This window comes from Nicotiana tomentosiformis, chromosome 7, assembly GCF_000390325.3.
Source record: "Nicotiana tomentosiformis chromosome 7, ASM39032v3, whole genome shotgun sequence".
Lineage (NCBI taxonomy): Eukaryota > Viridiplantae > Streptophyta > Magnoliopsida > Solanales > Solanaceae > Nicotiana > Nicotiana tomentosiformis.
Genome location: NC_090818.1, coordinates 58,106,762 through 58,122,252, shown reverse-complemented (window position 1 = coordinate 58,122,252; position 15,491 = coordinate 58,106,762). Strand labels below are relative to the sequence as shown.

General features: G+C 37.9%; 1 long non-coding RNA gene across 3 annotated transcripts; it reads left to right on the top strand.

The window, feature by feature from the left end:
• The first annotated feature begins 5,447 nt into the window (after positions 1-5,447).
• Positions 5,448-12,000, top strand: LOC104113291 (uncharacterized). 3 transcript variants are annotated; one of them, XR_011409747.1, is made up of 7 exons: positions 5,448-6,401; positions 6,594-6,641; positions 7,195-7,293; positions 9,395-9,615; positions 10,602-10,689; positions 11,027-11,092; positions 11,765-12,000. It is a non-coding gene; the product is annotated as an uncharacterized lncRNA (long non-coding RNA). The 3 variants fall into 3 exon arrangements; XR_011409748.1 differs by lacking the exon at positions 7,195-7,293 and having other exon boundaries at positions 5,451-6,401; positions 11,024-11,092; XR_011409746.1 differs by lacking the exon at positions 7,195-7,293 and having other exon boundaries at positions 5,661-6,401.
• Positions 12,001-15,491: the final 3,491 nt, after the last annotated feature.

The following is a 15,491-nucleotide window of genomic DNA, read 5'->3' as shown; positions in this document are numbered from 1 at the left end:
GTTTAGCATTTTAGCTTGTATTTGGGTCATTGTACCAACTTCTTTCAATAGTACTTGAGATCGCACGTATGGTTGAGACATTTTTTGATTATTTTGATTCTCAAACTGTTTAAAGATGTGTTGTGGACTATTCATTGTCGTGTTTAGTTATTTTCTTGCCTAGCAGCAGCGTTAGGCGCCATCACGACTCGTGTTGGGATTTGGGTCGTGACAACTTGGTGTTAGATCGTTAGGTTCACATAGGTCTCACGAGTCATGAGCAATTCTAGTAGAGTCTTGCGGATCGATACAAAAACGTCTGTATTTATGTTCGAGAGGCTACAAGACAACTAGGAAAAACTTCCCTTTCTTGATTCCTTATCATGCGATTTTATTTTGGCTTGAAGCTTATATCTTCAGTTCCTTCCTACTCATTCGTACGCGATGTCGAGTACTCGATATTAGTTGGGCACCGGCGAGTTATAATGATGCTACAAATGTGGTGCGGGATATTTTTCCCAGTGTATGCGGGGGGGCTACTATCGTCACCTTGTGGAGGGGTGTTCCTTAATTTCAACCCAGTGTTGGTATTGCCCACGAGTTCAGGACTATACACAGTATATTGTAATGCTTTACGCATTGATCTTGGAGCGGTGTTGGTGTAAGTGGTTAAGTGATTGCTTATGTGTTGTGGCAGTTGAAGCCTCATGAGCAGGATTATTCGATTTCTGATTGGAGTTTGGCATTTGTTCTAGGGGAGGCAAGGCATTTGGACTATGGATGTTCAGGCTTTGGCCGATAGAATGGCGAGGTTGGTTATTTCTGAGATTAGTAGAGTTCTCGCTTGTGTTTTTGTGCAATCGTCCTTGTTTGAGCGCAGTAAGGCTCATCATATGATGTTCTCCATTTTCTTGTTCTTAGGGGAACGGTGTTGCGAGGTGGTGCTAAGGAGATGGTCCTTAGTGATAATGGTGCGTTGTGACTTTAGGGTCAGATCCATGTTTCTAGGGTTGATGGTTTGAGGGAGATGATCCTTGGTGGGGGCTTATAGTTTGTGGTATTGTCACGACCCCAAATCCCACCAAAGTTGTGACAGTGCCTAATATGCTTGCTAGGTAAGCCAACATTTAATATACAGAAATAAACTTCAATAACAATAAGGAATACTCTCAAAAGCAGAGTAAGATAGATAATTGTAGAAGAAGAGCAATACAACTAAAATACCATCCCAGAACCTGGTCTCAACGAGTATATGAGCTCTAAAGAATAAATAAGTACAGTGGTCTGAATAATGATACAATACTGTCTAAAGTACATAAATAGTAATAACAAGGGTAAAGGAAAGGACTCCAAGGCATGCGGATGGAAACAACAGTGATACCTTGAAATCACCAACGGGTACCGGTGCAACCCTCTATCAATCAGCTTTATCAGCAGCAACTAGATCTGCACATAAATATATAGTATAGTATGAGTACAACCGACCTCATGTACTCAGTAAATAGCAAGTGTAACCTCGAATTGAAGATGGTGAGGAGATTGGCAAAAGTTCGCTACTCACTTTCAACAGTCAACAATAACAGTAACATCATAATAATAACAATAAAGGGAAAGTAGCTCAAGAATGTAATGACCCGGCCAATCATTTTATGTATTTGACCCCCTTTCCCCTATTTGATGTGCCCCGTATGTGTATTTGTTGTTATATGACTTGGGGGGATAGTTGGTTTGGTTTAAATGGAGTTTTGGATTGAATTGGGACACTTAGTCCCTTGGTGGGAGTCTAAAGTTATAAGAGTTGACCAAAGTTTAAATTTTGTATAAACGATACCGGAATGGTATTTTGATGGCTCCAATAGGTTTGTATGGTAATTTTGGATTTAGGCATATGTACGAATTTGGATTTGGAGGTTCCTATGTTGATTTGGTCCTATTTGGCAAAAGTTGGAAACTTGAAGGTTTGGAAGGTTCATAGGTTTGACCGGTAGTTGACTTTGATGATATCAGTTTCGGATTGTGATTTCGAGAGTTGGAATAGGTTTGTTGTGTCATTTGGACCTGTATGCAAAATTTGAGGTTATTTTGAGTTGTTTAAGCTTGTTCGTCGTAAGTTTTGAATTCAGAAATTTGGACTAGTTCATTAAGTTTAGATTGAGGTGTGATTCATGATTTTGATGTTATTTTGTGTTATTTGAGGCATCGAGTAGGTCTGTGTTATGTTTTGAGATTGGTTGGTGTGATTTGATGCCGGGGTGCCTCGTGTGTGTTTCAGACCATTTTCCTTTATTTTGGAATTGCTGGTTTTCTGATGTCTATTGTGCTTCGCGATCGTGGGTGGTGTATACCGATTGCGGAGAGTGTTCTGTGGCCGGAACCTTTTTGTTCTTTGCGTTCGCGGTGTGGAGGTCGCATTTTTGGTCACTATGGAGCTGAAGCTTCGCGTTCGCGATGCAAGGGTCGCGATCACATAGGGTCTTTGTCAGGCCGGGAGGTCAGGTGGCTTAGCCTTTACGTTCGCGGATGGGGTTTATATTTGCGTAGGCTTAGGAGGTTGTGAAGCGCGATCGTGGGCAGTGGGTCGCGTTCGCGTAGGGTATTCTGAGGTAGCTTTTGGTTTGTGCTTCGCGATCACGAAGTAGGTTCCGTGATTGCGAAGGGTATCACTGGGTAGCTACTTAAGAGTTCTATTTCGAGGGTTTGAGTTATTTTAACATATTTTGAGATTGGGAGCTCGGATTTGGGCGATTTTGAGAGGATTTTCACGATTTTGATTGGGGTAAGTATTTTTGACTCGGATTTGTTTATTATTCATGATTCCAACCTTGATTTTAGCGTTTGATTGAGGAATCTAAGTGAAGAAATTAGGGATTTTGGTAAAAACTTTTGTAAATGAAATTTGAGGATTTGAACCCCAATTCAGAGTCGGAATTGGATGAAACTCGTATGGTTGGACTGGTACTCGAATGTGTGTTCGAAAGTTTTGACTTTTATCGGGTTAGGGGAGGCAAGCCAGGGTTGACTTCTTGATTTTCGTTTAAGATCGAAACTTTATTGTTTGGGGTTGTTTCCTATGGCTTTTATTGATGTTATTAAGTTATTTTGGCTAGATTCAAGCCGTCCGGAGGTTGATTCACACGGGAAGGGATTTTGAGAGTATTGATTTGGCTTTCTTGAGGTAAGTATCCTACCTAAACTTTGTTCAGGCACTAGTTTCCTCAGTTATTAGTGATAGCTATGTGCTATGGGTGACGCACAAGTGAGGGGTTGAGCCCATATGCATGTACCGGGGTGTTATCCATGCTCGGGGTAATGCTTAGGCTATGATATGCCTTGAATTGATTGCTAAACTTCAAGTTGTTATGTTTCTTATGTTTGAACCCTTTTTGTGAGCTATTTGAACCATGTTTGAGGTTACACATAGGTTAATCTCCTGATTGAGCATGAAAATTGCAATTTTCGTGTTGTAATTGCTTGATTTGAGCTATGGTAGTACACTTCACACATGCATACACCTTAACATGTCACTTATACTAGTCCATGAGTATCAAATTTGATATCCGTTGTTCATGTACATGTAATCTTGTATATCTGCTTTCTATGTGATATGGATTGGACTGGTAACACGTGATTTTTCCGTGCAATTGAGTTATGATAGCAAGTGAGTAGTCCGTGCGGATCCAAGATATGACAACACATGAGTTGTCCGTGTGGTTGTGATTATTGACACGTGAGTTGTCCATGCGGTTGAGATTATTGGCACGTGAGTTATCCATGCGGTTGATATTATTGGCACGTGAATTGTCTGTGTGTTTGAGATATTACTGGCATGTGAGTTGTTCGTGCAATACGTGAGTTGTCCATGCAACGTGTGGATAAGTCCCCCTAGGGTTACCCTCTCATGTTTCTCTCTTGATGGTGTACACGCGGTATGAGGAAACTTGGTCAGTGGTTTGGTTCGGTTATTGCATTTCTTCTCTGTTTGCAATTTTCCTTGGTTGTATACTTGTTTCATGAGCATATTTTCTCTATATTCTAGATTGTTAACTGATACAGAGTTTAGCATATTATCCTTTGTACATCGAGTTGACTTTATCTGTGTTTCATGATTTGATGATATTATTGTTGTGTACTTGTGAAAATTCATGAGCTGAGCAGGTTATTAGCGACTATCATTGATAATTCTTGCCTCTATTATCTTGCTGAGGTTAGTTATGATATTTGCTGAGTACATGGGGTCGGTTATAATAATACTACATTTTGAACTTAATTGTGCAGTTTTAGGTGTTGGAACGAGCTGTGAGTTTTTGTGATTGTTGTTCCGAGTTGCCTAGAGAGGAGGTAGAGCCACATTTCCACTACAATCTTTGGTGTTTCTTTCCATTTCAATTGTTGTTGTTTTTATTCAGACATTATTTCTATTTTGTATTTCCAGGCTTGTACTTCTATATGTATCGACGTAGTTATTTATGTTATTAGTTTTAGACTTGTACTATTTTCGTTATTTCTGTTATGCTCGGTCTCTTCCAATTTAAATATGGTCACCTATTTAAGATAATTTAACCTGCCCACCCAATTTAAATAAGACTTCATTCAATTAAATATGGTCTTCTATGCCCTTGGCATTCAATTATATTCTCTTTAAGATATTTTGCTCGCTTATAGCAAAATGGAGGTTTCTTCTGCAACAGTTACTTTGGTTGAGATAGAGGAGAAAGATTTATTCCACGCACACAATGTTGCAAGTCTAAGTTGAATTGGTGCGAAAAACTGATGGAAAGTCGGAATTTGTTGGCTGATGATTTGAGTTCATGGTTATGGAAAAGAAACATACTTGTAGTAAGTCTGCATTAGAAGGGCTTGTTGTTTCTGGTGTGGAAGTGTATCAGCTCGAAGTCCACCAGCAGGAGCAGTATGTTGCTGTTGTTCCTGATGAATTGAAGGCATAGGAGATACTGAAGGAAATGCCTCATCAGATAAACCTTGTGTTGACTGTGGTCGAGCTACCATTATTATTCAAATTTGGACTTACTTTATTTGTGGAGCATAGCATTTTGGAGTTCATGAAGTTGGTCTGTATATTGTTGGAGACATTTTCAGGATGCTTATGCCTCAAGATCCAGGAAGTTACTACAAAGCCAAGGGAGGCAACTAGCCAGTGCATTCGAGTGCTTTACTCTGCATTTTCCAACCATGAGGACAAGGTTGTTATAAGGGGATAGAATGTAACAAATGGAAATGAAGAAAATAGGCCCTAGTTTAGAATAATTACACTTGAGTCCCAAAAATAGTTGTTGCGTTGATATTTTACCCCGAAGTTAGCTTTTTGCACTTTTCCCCATGTTCTTTAAATACCTGTTATGATGTATATTCAAGGACATGTTGAATGAAAATCAGAATTTTAATCTTTTAATATCTTTTCTCTTTCTTTGAATTTCTCTTTCAAGTTTTAATGGCGAATCCACCGTGGGATTCGCTACACGAGAAAAGTTATTTGATTAATAAAACAAAATTGTTTTCCAAAGGAAAAAATCAGAACATTCTTAAAAACCAAAATAACACATTCTAATCAAACCAAAAACAATCAAACTTACTATTCTTTTATTTTTATTGTTATTACTGCATAGAAAAAGGGGGAATGGGAGAAGGGAAGAAGATGTTACTTATGAAGTTATGATACAAGGTGGAAGGTGAGTCTGGTTACCAAGTGAGCTGACCCTCGGGAGAAGTTCACAGTGCTTAGCGTTGTGGATTGTAGTACTCCCTAAAACACTGTCAGGGGAGATTTAGTTGATTTTTGAACTATGAATCTCTTTTTCAGTATCTTATCAATCCCCCTAATCGTGTTTTGAAATTTGTTGTCTAGCTTTTGTGGTCTTTTTGATGTTCCAATTGTTCTGTTACTAGAGATAATTGGTAGTATTACCTTTTTTTGGGTTAAAATATTCATCTGCCCCATCCACCTCTATTTTTTAATAATAAACATCAGTAGTATGAGAAATTAATCTGTTAAATTAAAGAGAAATAATGAATAAGTTTCCCCCGCACCTAGTAATTCTTTGAGGTGGGAGGTTGAAAATTCTGTCTATTTTATGCTTACCTCATACATATTACAGTATGGATAAACATCTGTAAGACTTTTATGTACCTAATCTAATATAAGTGACATCATCTCCAACTAAATTTAGGTTTCTACTACTGTGGTGTCTTCGAGAAAATCTTAGTATCTTACTGTTCCCAAGTTGAAACAATTTGGGAGCAGCTCAGATTCCCTTTTTGTTTTGTTCCCATTTAGCTGGACTCTCACTAATTGGTATTTTTGTGCACAGAAAGGGGATAGATTAAAAGCTATGAAGAGGAGTGGTTTGAAGGCAAGGATTGTCTTGATATTGGCTGTAATAGGGGATTGATCACAGTCGCTATTGGTACAAGTTTTTTAATTGCATATCGATTCTGAATTAGAATTCAGCTCCTGAATTAGGATTTCACCTTAATGGTTTCACTCGCATGTGGGACTTTTTCTTGATATCCCAGCTAATATTGTCCACTTATAGACGTTACACATTTCCATTTTCTGTTATCTTTTGTTAATATCAGTTATCTTTTCTTGACTACAGCGCAAAACTTTAGTTGCCGTAGCATCCTTGGAATTGACATTGATGGTGGTAAGTATTTGAACTTTTCATTTGGTCTACTCATTTGGTTCACATGTAGCTGATTATGGCACGAAGAAATGGGGAGCTGATTATAAGGGTGTGTTTGGTATGAAGATATTTATTAATTTTTCTATGTTTAGTTGACTTAAATATTTTGGAAAATATTTTCCTCCAATTTGAGGAAAATGACTTCCCTACCAAAAGGAGAAAAGCATTTTTGAAAACTCTTTTTCAACCTTCCCCACACTATTTTTCATCCCTACCCTCCCTATCCCACCCTTCACCCCCACACTCTAATCTAGGGCTGGGCATATATCGGGTAAAACCGATAACCCGAATCGTTAATTATTTATTGGGTTATCGGTATTAGGTTATTGGGTTAACGGTTCGGTAACGGTTTAGAATTTTTTTCACTATTGGGTTATCGGTTCGGGCCTCGGTTTGGCAATTCTGTTATTGGGTTAACCGATAACCTAATAAGGATTAACGAAATTACTACTTTACCCTTAAGTATCACATATTCAGATATGCTAGAGCTTCATTCTTTCCTATTCTTTCTCAGCCTCAGCCGCATTCTTCAGAGTTCAGACTCTTCACTCTTCAATTGCTTCACAATTCACATTTCTCAGCCGCATTCTTCAGCTTCATCTTCATTCTTCGTGTAAGTTTTTAGTTGCTTCATCTTCATTGTCTACATGGAACTTCATTGTCTAGGAAATCGTAGAATTAACTTTAAGAATGAAAAACTTCTGAGAATATTAATTGTAAAATCACAGAAAAAATAGGTGTAGGATAAAACCAATATGTATTTTGTTCAGTTGCCTTATGTCTAGATTCTTTTAATTCATTTTTTAAGATTTTGTCATGAAAATAGAACCTTACTGGTAGTGCATTCACCAATCAAAAGAAATTACTGGTACTGCAGTATGCAGTCAGTAGCAACATATTTGATTAGAAATCCTAAATGTGTGGGCCGAGTCCTAGTCAAACCCGGAACAAATTAAGTCTTCAAAACTCGGATTGGGCTTGGCCTCAGGCCTGGCGTCACCAGCCTAACGCCTGGAATTTGGCTGGCCTCGCCAGTCTAAAGCCTGGTCCAGCCTGGCCTTAGACTGGCCTCGCCAGGCTAAAGCCTGGTCCAGCCTGGCCTCGCCAGGTCTTTCCTTTTCACTGTTCTCGAGCACACTTTCAACGTTTAAGTATCCCTTTTTCTCTACTTTCATCTCCAATTCACCTACACATAAAATAGACTCCATTATGCACAAATAAAGTATAATTTATTATTAAAGCATGTAAAATGCAAGGCACATAATGTACGAAACTATGGAATTATAACCACACATCAGATTGCATTGGAATAACCATGCATTACATTGCTCTTTTCTTTTTAACTTGAATTTGAACTATTAGTACTATGTTTGGACTTGTTAATATTAAGGTAAAATTGCTACTACTTTGTATTGTTATTAATGTGTTTGAACTATTAGTTGTGTTTGATTCTATTGATGTCATCCCTGCTCTTTCAAACAATTGGACAACTGTTTGTAGTGTTGAACTATTAGTTGTAAATTTTATGGCTTAGCAGCAACATTATGTTGATGTTTGTAGTGTTGGAAACTAGAAAGTTGTAGCAGCAACATTATGTTGAATATTAGTTGCAGATTCTTTGTTCAATGTAGTGTTTGATTATGTTTGTTGTAGATTCTTTGTTCAATGCAGTGTTGATTACGTTGAATATTAGTTGTCGATATAAAACTATTTTAGCACAATTGGTAAGACATGTGATACAACAACTGTATTGCAGGGGTCAGATTAAGTCAAAGCTAGCAGGAAGATTAGCACAATTAGTTGTGTCCACTGTCCAGAACTGATATAAAACTGTTTTAGTTGTGGCCAGAAACGAGTTTTAAAACCGTTTTACTCTTCTCTTTTTTGCTTAACTCTAGATTGAGTTATCTTATCGGGTAAACCGATAATCGAACCGATAATGATCAATAACCGATTAACCGATAACTAATATCTTATCGGTTTGGTTATCGGTTTATCATATTTGTAAACCGATAACCGATATGCTAAACCGATAATATTCATAATCGAACCGAACCGACCGATGCCCACCCCTACTCTAATCGTCCACCTCAACCCTAATCCCCCCACCCTTAATCCGCCCCGGGCAATCCCAGTCACCCCCATCTCCCCAACCCTCCCCCTTCTCCGTCACCCCCACCCCTACCCCCGCCACCCCCACCACTAGACCCCAACCTACCGTCCTTACCTATTGCGTCTCCCATAGTGTTTGTCTAAACTATATATTTTTCTAAAAATATTATTTGCTAGCTAACCAAATACCAAAAAACAAGTAAGAAAATCACTTATTTTCCAAGGAAAACATTTTTCTTCATGCCAAGCGCACCCTAAGATGCATTAAATTGTCATGTTATTTGTGAACTGCATAAACTTAACTTTCACGGACCAGTCTTTATTAGAAATTACCTGAATTGGATTTTGTTATTTCGTTTTGAACCCACATAGTGCATTTTGTTGATTTTTCTTGTGCAATTAGCTGGACCAAACAATTGTTTTGTGCAGTCGGATTGTTGCGTCATACTGTCGCTTTTTAATTTTATTCCCCCTGTTTAATGCATAAATTTGGCCTCTTGATCTCTTTTGCGACTTATTGGCATAGTTGCAAATAATATCATATTCTGTTATCCATATAGTCATCTTAAGTAACTTTGATTATCTCTGTTCACCTCTTCCAGCAAGAATTAATGATGCCTATCAGACTCTCAGGGAAACGGTAAAGAGTACTAGAACAGTGGCTGAAGGGGGTGACAAATTAGCGGAATTGAAGAATGTAAATTGTTTGCAAGACCATGTGGCAGAGTCACTTAATAGAAGGGCAAAGAATGATACTGCAACATCTCATCATTATTCGGTATTGGCATCCAAGAGGCAATACATCTTATGATACAATTATTTGGTAAGATTTCGTTTTCTTTAGCGTCATCTTCCGTGTATGGTTCAAGAGACGTGGAATCTTTCAGTTCTGAAATCACCCAAAATTTTATTCTAAAGGTGCACTTCTTTTGGTGGTAGAGGAAAGTTATGAACTGATGATAAAAGGAAAGTGCAAAAGTTTAGAGAGTTTATTAGCTGGAGAAGCTTTTCTGTTTTGTTATGCTGATATCCAAACTTTGTCCAGTCCTAGGTGATTATGATTTGGTTGGAGTTGGACTCTGTCTTGCTTGTTTTCCTTTAGCTCCAGTCCATTGGAATAAGAAGTCTTATTTGACACCACAAAGGCGCAGTATAAAGAGGGGAACAGAGAAACTTTATGGACTCTCATGCTTATGCTGAAGCGTTTTCTTTATGAGTCAAAGTTGATATTCATTGAATCATTGAATGGGTGAAGCAACCATGCACAATATTAATGATTAATAAAAGCTCAGAATTTTATCTTTGTTGTTTCTTTACTTTGATCTCCAGCCTAATTTAACTTCAAAACATTCTAGTCGTCTCTTTATTTGTTTATTTCTTTGATAAGTCAATATTTCAGGCATAAACTCCACAAAAAATGTTTACAAGCTGTAATGCACGACTCCAACTCAGTTATCTACTATTATCTTCCAGTAGTCATGTCTTTAGTGTGCAACAATTTTGAGATCAACTGCAATACTCTTCTAAATTTGATTGGAGGATCTTTCTTTTTCTACTTTCTTTCTTGGGGGAATGGGATGTTTGGCCCGACTGTTGGGGGTGGGTGCAGCATTCTCAATCTTTGGCTTTCTGAAGATTGAGGCCTTGAATCACTCCCTGAGTTTATTACGAAGAAGATTAGACCCATTTTTCTGCTTTTCTGTATCTCATACAATCTGAAGCAAGAGTAAAGCAAAGTATGTTCTTTAGTATTGTGATTTTTTAATTCCATGTATGTGAGCATGATCAGTTTAATTTCTTTTGGTGCAGTTTAAGTGTGACAAAGTGGGTGCAATAAAACTGGGGTGATGAGGGATTAATAACTTTGTTTTCAAAAGTCTGGAGGCTTCTTTCACCGGTAATATTCTTGTATTATAAGGAGCAACTACTTGATAACTGAAAAAAGTCATGTTTAATTGGGTATTGGGATTACTCGTAGCCTAGTGGTCAATGAAGCAGTCAGGTTCAATTTCTAGTGGAGACAAAAAATACTATGTGATTTCTTCCCACCTGTTCAAGCTTTGGTGGATAGAGTTACCTGGTACCTGTTGTTGGTGGGAACTAGCAGGTATCCATGTAACTAGTCGAGGTGTACGCAAGCTGGCCTAGACACCACGGTTATAAAAAAATAATAAATAATTGGGTACTGGATTCTATTGCCCGCATAACATTTAACTATATTTTTTTCGTAGTAGGGCGGTGTCTTTATTTTGGAGCCTCAGCCTTGGGATTCATACTACAAAAAGCATCTTGTATCTGAGGTATATCCCTTCATATGTTACTAGCTTCAGATGCATGCTTTCTTCATATGTTGGGATTTTTTCCCCCTTTGCATAAAAAAAGATGGTCAAGTTTTTTCCTTTGAAGCATGTTAATATTATTCTCGCTATGCAGAGGGAATTCTACCCGCTTTTTATTTTATTTTTGTTTTATTTAAAGGAGATAATTTCAACATCCCCTCATGTTCAACTTCATAATACTAACTTTCCTTTGGATCCCTCCTCCGGTCAAATACAACCCTCAAAAGGTACAACGTTTTCAACTTTGGATCCCTCAATTTTCTCAAAGTTGATAGGTAAATGGTTGATTTTGGTCCGTACTTTCCCGAATTTGTAATGGGTTATTGCTATTGTCGTCTTATTCCGTACGAAAATTAAACTGAGTGCCACCTCCATGTTGTTCTGCTTGCTTTGCTCTTTTATATGTTTTTCTATTATAATCTTTTGTTTAATTAAGAAAGGGCAAATTAGTCATATCTTAATTTTGTAAATTTAACAATAACTAAGTTGATTGAATTATTCCAAAAAAAATTTAAATAAGGGAAGTACCCGTAATATCATCACCCACAATAGAGGTCTATCCTTCAAAAAACTTTAAATATTTTTTCACATGGGTATGTATGACTGACTCATTGATTTTTAATCTGAATGCAGATTGGATTTAGAACGGCAGAGGCCATAACATGTAGTGCATCTGGGGATGGGTTTAAAAGACCTTTGCTTGCAATTTGGAAGTGATGTATTATGTTAAAAAATTGTTTTTGAGCTCTTCCTTTGAGGGCATTTCCATTTTTCAATAATCCCACTCATCAATAGAATATGGAGTGAGGCTTGACTATCAAAATTTATGTACAAAAGTAGTTTTTTTAAAGTATACATCAGTTTTCTTATCGGTAAGGTTACTGTTTCTACGTCAGTTCAATAAATCTTCTTAACATTCTAGAAGGTGGGGTGTCTCAGAAGAACAAATCCCCTCTCCCTACACCTTGTCAATTATGTGATTTCGGGTGACCGCAAGTTTTTACTTCTTTCTGCTGGAAGTTAAATGTCATTGAAAATTATATCGAATTTAATTGGGTATATATTTTGTAAATGATTAAGAGGTGACTACAGTTGAGTTGTCAAGGAGCTTTGCTTCTTTTAGCCTTGTATCAGGAGGATGAAAGATTCATTTTTCATTACCCAAAATGTGTACTGCTTTTGCAGTCTTACAATTTGATTATGTTTAACATTAGCTGTATTAAAACGAAAAGATTAAAGTAAGAGAGGGATTGCGTAGTACTAGTATTTATGGAACCACAGGGTACTTGCCTGGGCTTCAATGATTTTCTCTTATGTCTATCTTCTCAATATCCTGTTTAATGAAAATTTCGTTTTCGATTTCAACTTGCCTTAGATATAGGTGGCAAAATACAGAACCACAGAGTAGTTTTCTCACAAATACACTAACAGCGGGTTGGCATTCACAAAGCTGTATGGTCGATGAAGTAGAAATAGTGGTATAGGTAATAGGATACGACCAATCTTGCCATTGAATGACCAGAAATGAGTTGTTCTAATCCCTACAAAATACATTAGTGCGTTGTCTTAAATAAGATTCCATTTTCATTAGCCAAAATGTTTACTGCATTTGCACGCTCTCAATTTAATCATATTTAAGCTGATAGCTTTCATTTGTTATATTTAAAAAAATATTGTAATCAGCTCCTTTATAGTGCTAATCACCTGATGATAATATGCTCTAAAGGAGCTGATTAGTGGTTCATGCCATGTGGTATACTTTTATAAAATAATATCAAAATAAATCTTTGAATAAACAATTGTACATGGATGAACAAAGTACACATTTGTGTGAATGATCAATGTGGATTGTCCTCTTTTTTTTGTCCTCTACTTGACTTGTTTGTAAGAATATAGATAAAATTATCTAAAAGAGAATGAAATAATGCAAGATACTTCTATAAAAATATACTGAGTGTAGGTTTCAGGAAAGTATGATGCAAATGGTTCGATAGGCATTCAATCCTCAGAATTCAAGAAATCAAAGTTGCAATCTTTATTTCTTCCACCAAAACAATCCAATCCAATAGGAAAGATTAAGGGAAGTTTGTCGATTGCAAGTGGAATTACTACAAGAAAAAGGTCTAGCGACCAACCTTTAGCGACTAGTTAAAATTCTGGTCCTTAGAAACATACTTATGGACCTGAATTTTTTTTGGTCCCTAATTCTCGATTTTATGTTCTAAAATAGCGAAGGGACAAAGTGGTCCTTAAAATAATCAATAACTGGTTTCTAGCAGTGTTTTAAAAGGCGTTTTCGGGACGACCCTTGGGGCGAGGCGCACCAAAAACGCTCCGAGGCGAAGGTGTGGGGTGAAAGTCTCAAGAGGCGTACGCTCGGGCGTTCGAGGCGTACGCCCGTGTCTCGGGGCTTACGCCTCGCTGAGGCATATGTAAAACGCCCCGCCTTACGCCCACGCCTTTTAAAACACTGGTTTCTAGTGCTTCAAATTGAGCGTGAAGAGCGCCACACAAATTAATTCTTAAAAAGAATTACATAAATAAATTAAAAAAGAAACTAGAGTAAAAAAGATATCCTGGTGCACTAAGCTCCCGCTATGCGCGGGGTCCAAAGAAGGGCCGAACCACAAGGGTCTATTGTACTTAATCTTACCCTACATTTCTGCAAGAGGTTGTTTCCACGGCTTGAACCCGTGACCTTCTGGTCACATGCCAGCAACTTTACGAGTTACGCCAAGGCTCCCTTCAAACTAGAGTAATAAACAAAAACATTTCAAATCTAACTCCATCTGTCAGAATCCCTAATTTCAACCGTGCTTGTCCTAGCTTCTCCAAAAATCTGTGGTGTCCTCGCCCTCTTCCCCTCCTTCTTACTTTGAAGATGCTCTTAAATGGAGTCGAAAAGTTGGATCAATATCCATCACTCATTTTTCTTTCTCTGCTATCTCTTCTCTCATGGGTGAGTTTGAGTTCATTTCTAAACGAGCGAAAACAAGGGATTATCACATTCATACTCCACTATATTTATTGTGGATTAATAAGTGTAAAAATTTAATTTAAAAGGAGAGGGTCAAAATTGGTTGTCAACACCACTAATCACCAAAGCGTGAATGCAAGTCTCCATCACGAACGCATAGGACAAAAATTCCTCTGCCCAAACTAAGCCTTCGCGATCGTGAGACCTGCTCCATGATCGTGAATCACACTATAAGTCTGGAAATACAAAATAGAAATATTGTCTGAATAAAAGCAACAACAACTGAAATGGAAAGAGACGCCAAAGACTGCAGTGAAAATGCAGCTCTACCTCGTCTCTAGGCAACTCGGAACAACGATCACAATAACTCACAGCTCGGTACAATACCTGGATCTGCACAATTAAGTGCAGAATGTAGTATGAGTACAACTGACACCATGTACTCAACAAGTATAATAACTAACCTCGGTGAGATAATTGACGTAAGAATTATCAATCGCTAATAACCTGCTCAGCTCATGAATTTTCACAAGTATACAGTAATAATATCATCAAATCATGAAAACACAGATAAAGTCACCTCGATGTACAAGGGTAATATGCTAAACTCTGTATCAGTTAACAATCCAGCATATACATAAAACATTCTCATAAAACATTGCAACCAAGGAAAATTTCAAGTAGAGAAGAAATGTAATAACCGAACCAAACCGCTGATCAGTTTTTCACATACTGCGTGTACACCATCAAGAGAGAAACATGAGAGGGTGACTCTAGACGGATGGATCCTTATCCACACGCTGCATGGACAACTCACGTGTTGCACGAAAAACTCACGTGCCAATAATATCTCAACCACGCGGAGAACTCACGTGCCAATAATTTCAACCGCACAGACAACTCACGTGCCAATACTCATAACTGCACGGACAACTCACGTTCCAATAATCACAACCACACGGACAACTCACGTGCCAATAATCACAACCGTACGGACAACTCATGTGCTATCATATCTCGGATCTGCACGGACAACTTACGTGCTACTAGCCTAATCCATATCACACAGAAAGCAGATATATAAGATTTCATGTACACGAATAATGGATATCAAATTTCATACTCGTGGACTGGTATAAGTGACGTGCTAAGGTGTATGCATATTCAAAGTCTGCTACTATAGTTCCAATCAGGCAATTACATCACGAAAGTAGCAACTTTCATGGTCAATCAGGAGATTGATAATACCCCGATGCATGCACATGGGCTCAACCCCTCACATGTGCACCATCCATAGCACGTAGCTATCACTAATAACTCACGCAACTAGTGCCTCAACCATGTTTAGGTAAGATAATTACCTCAAGCAAGCCAAATAAATAC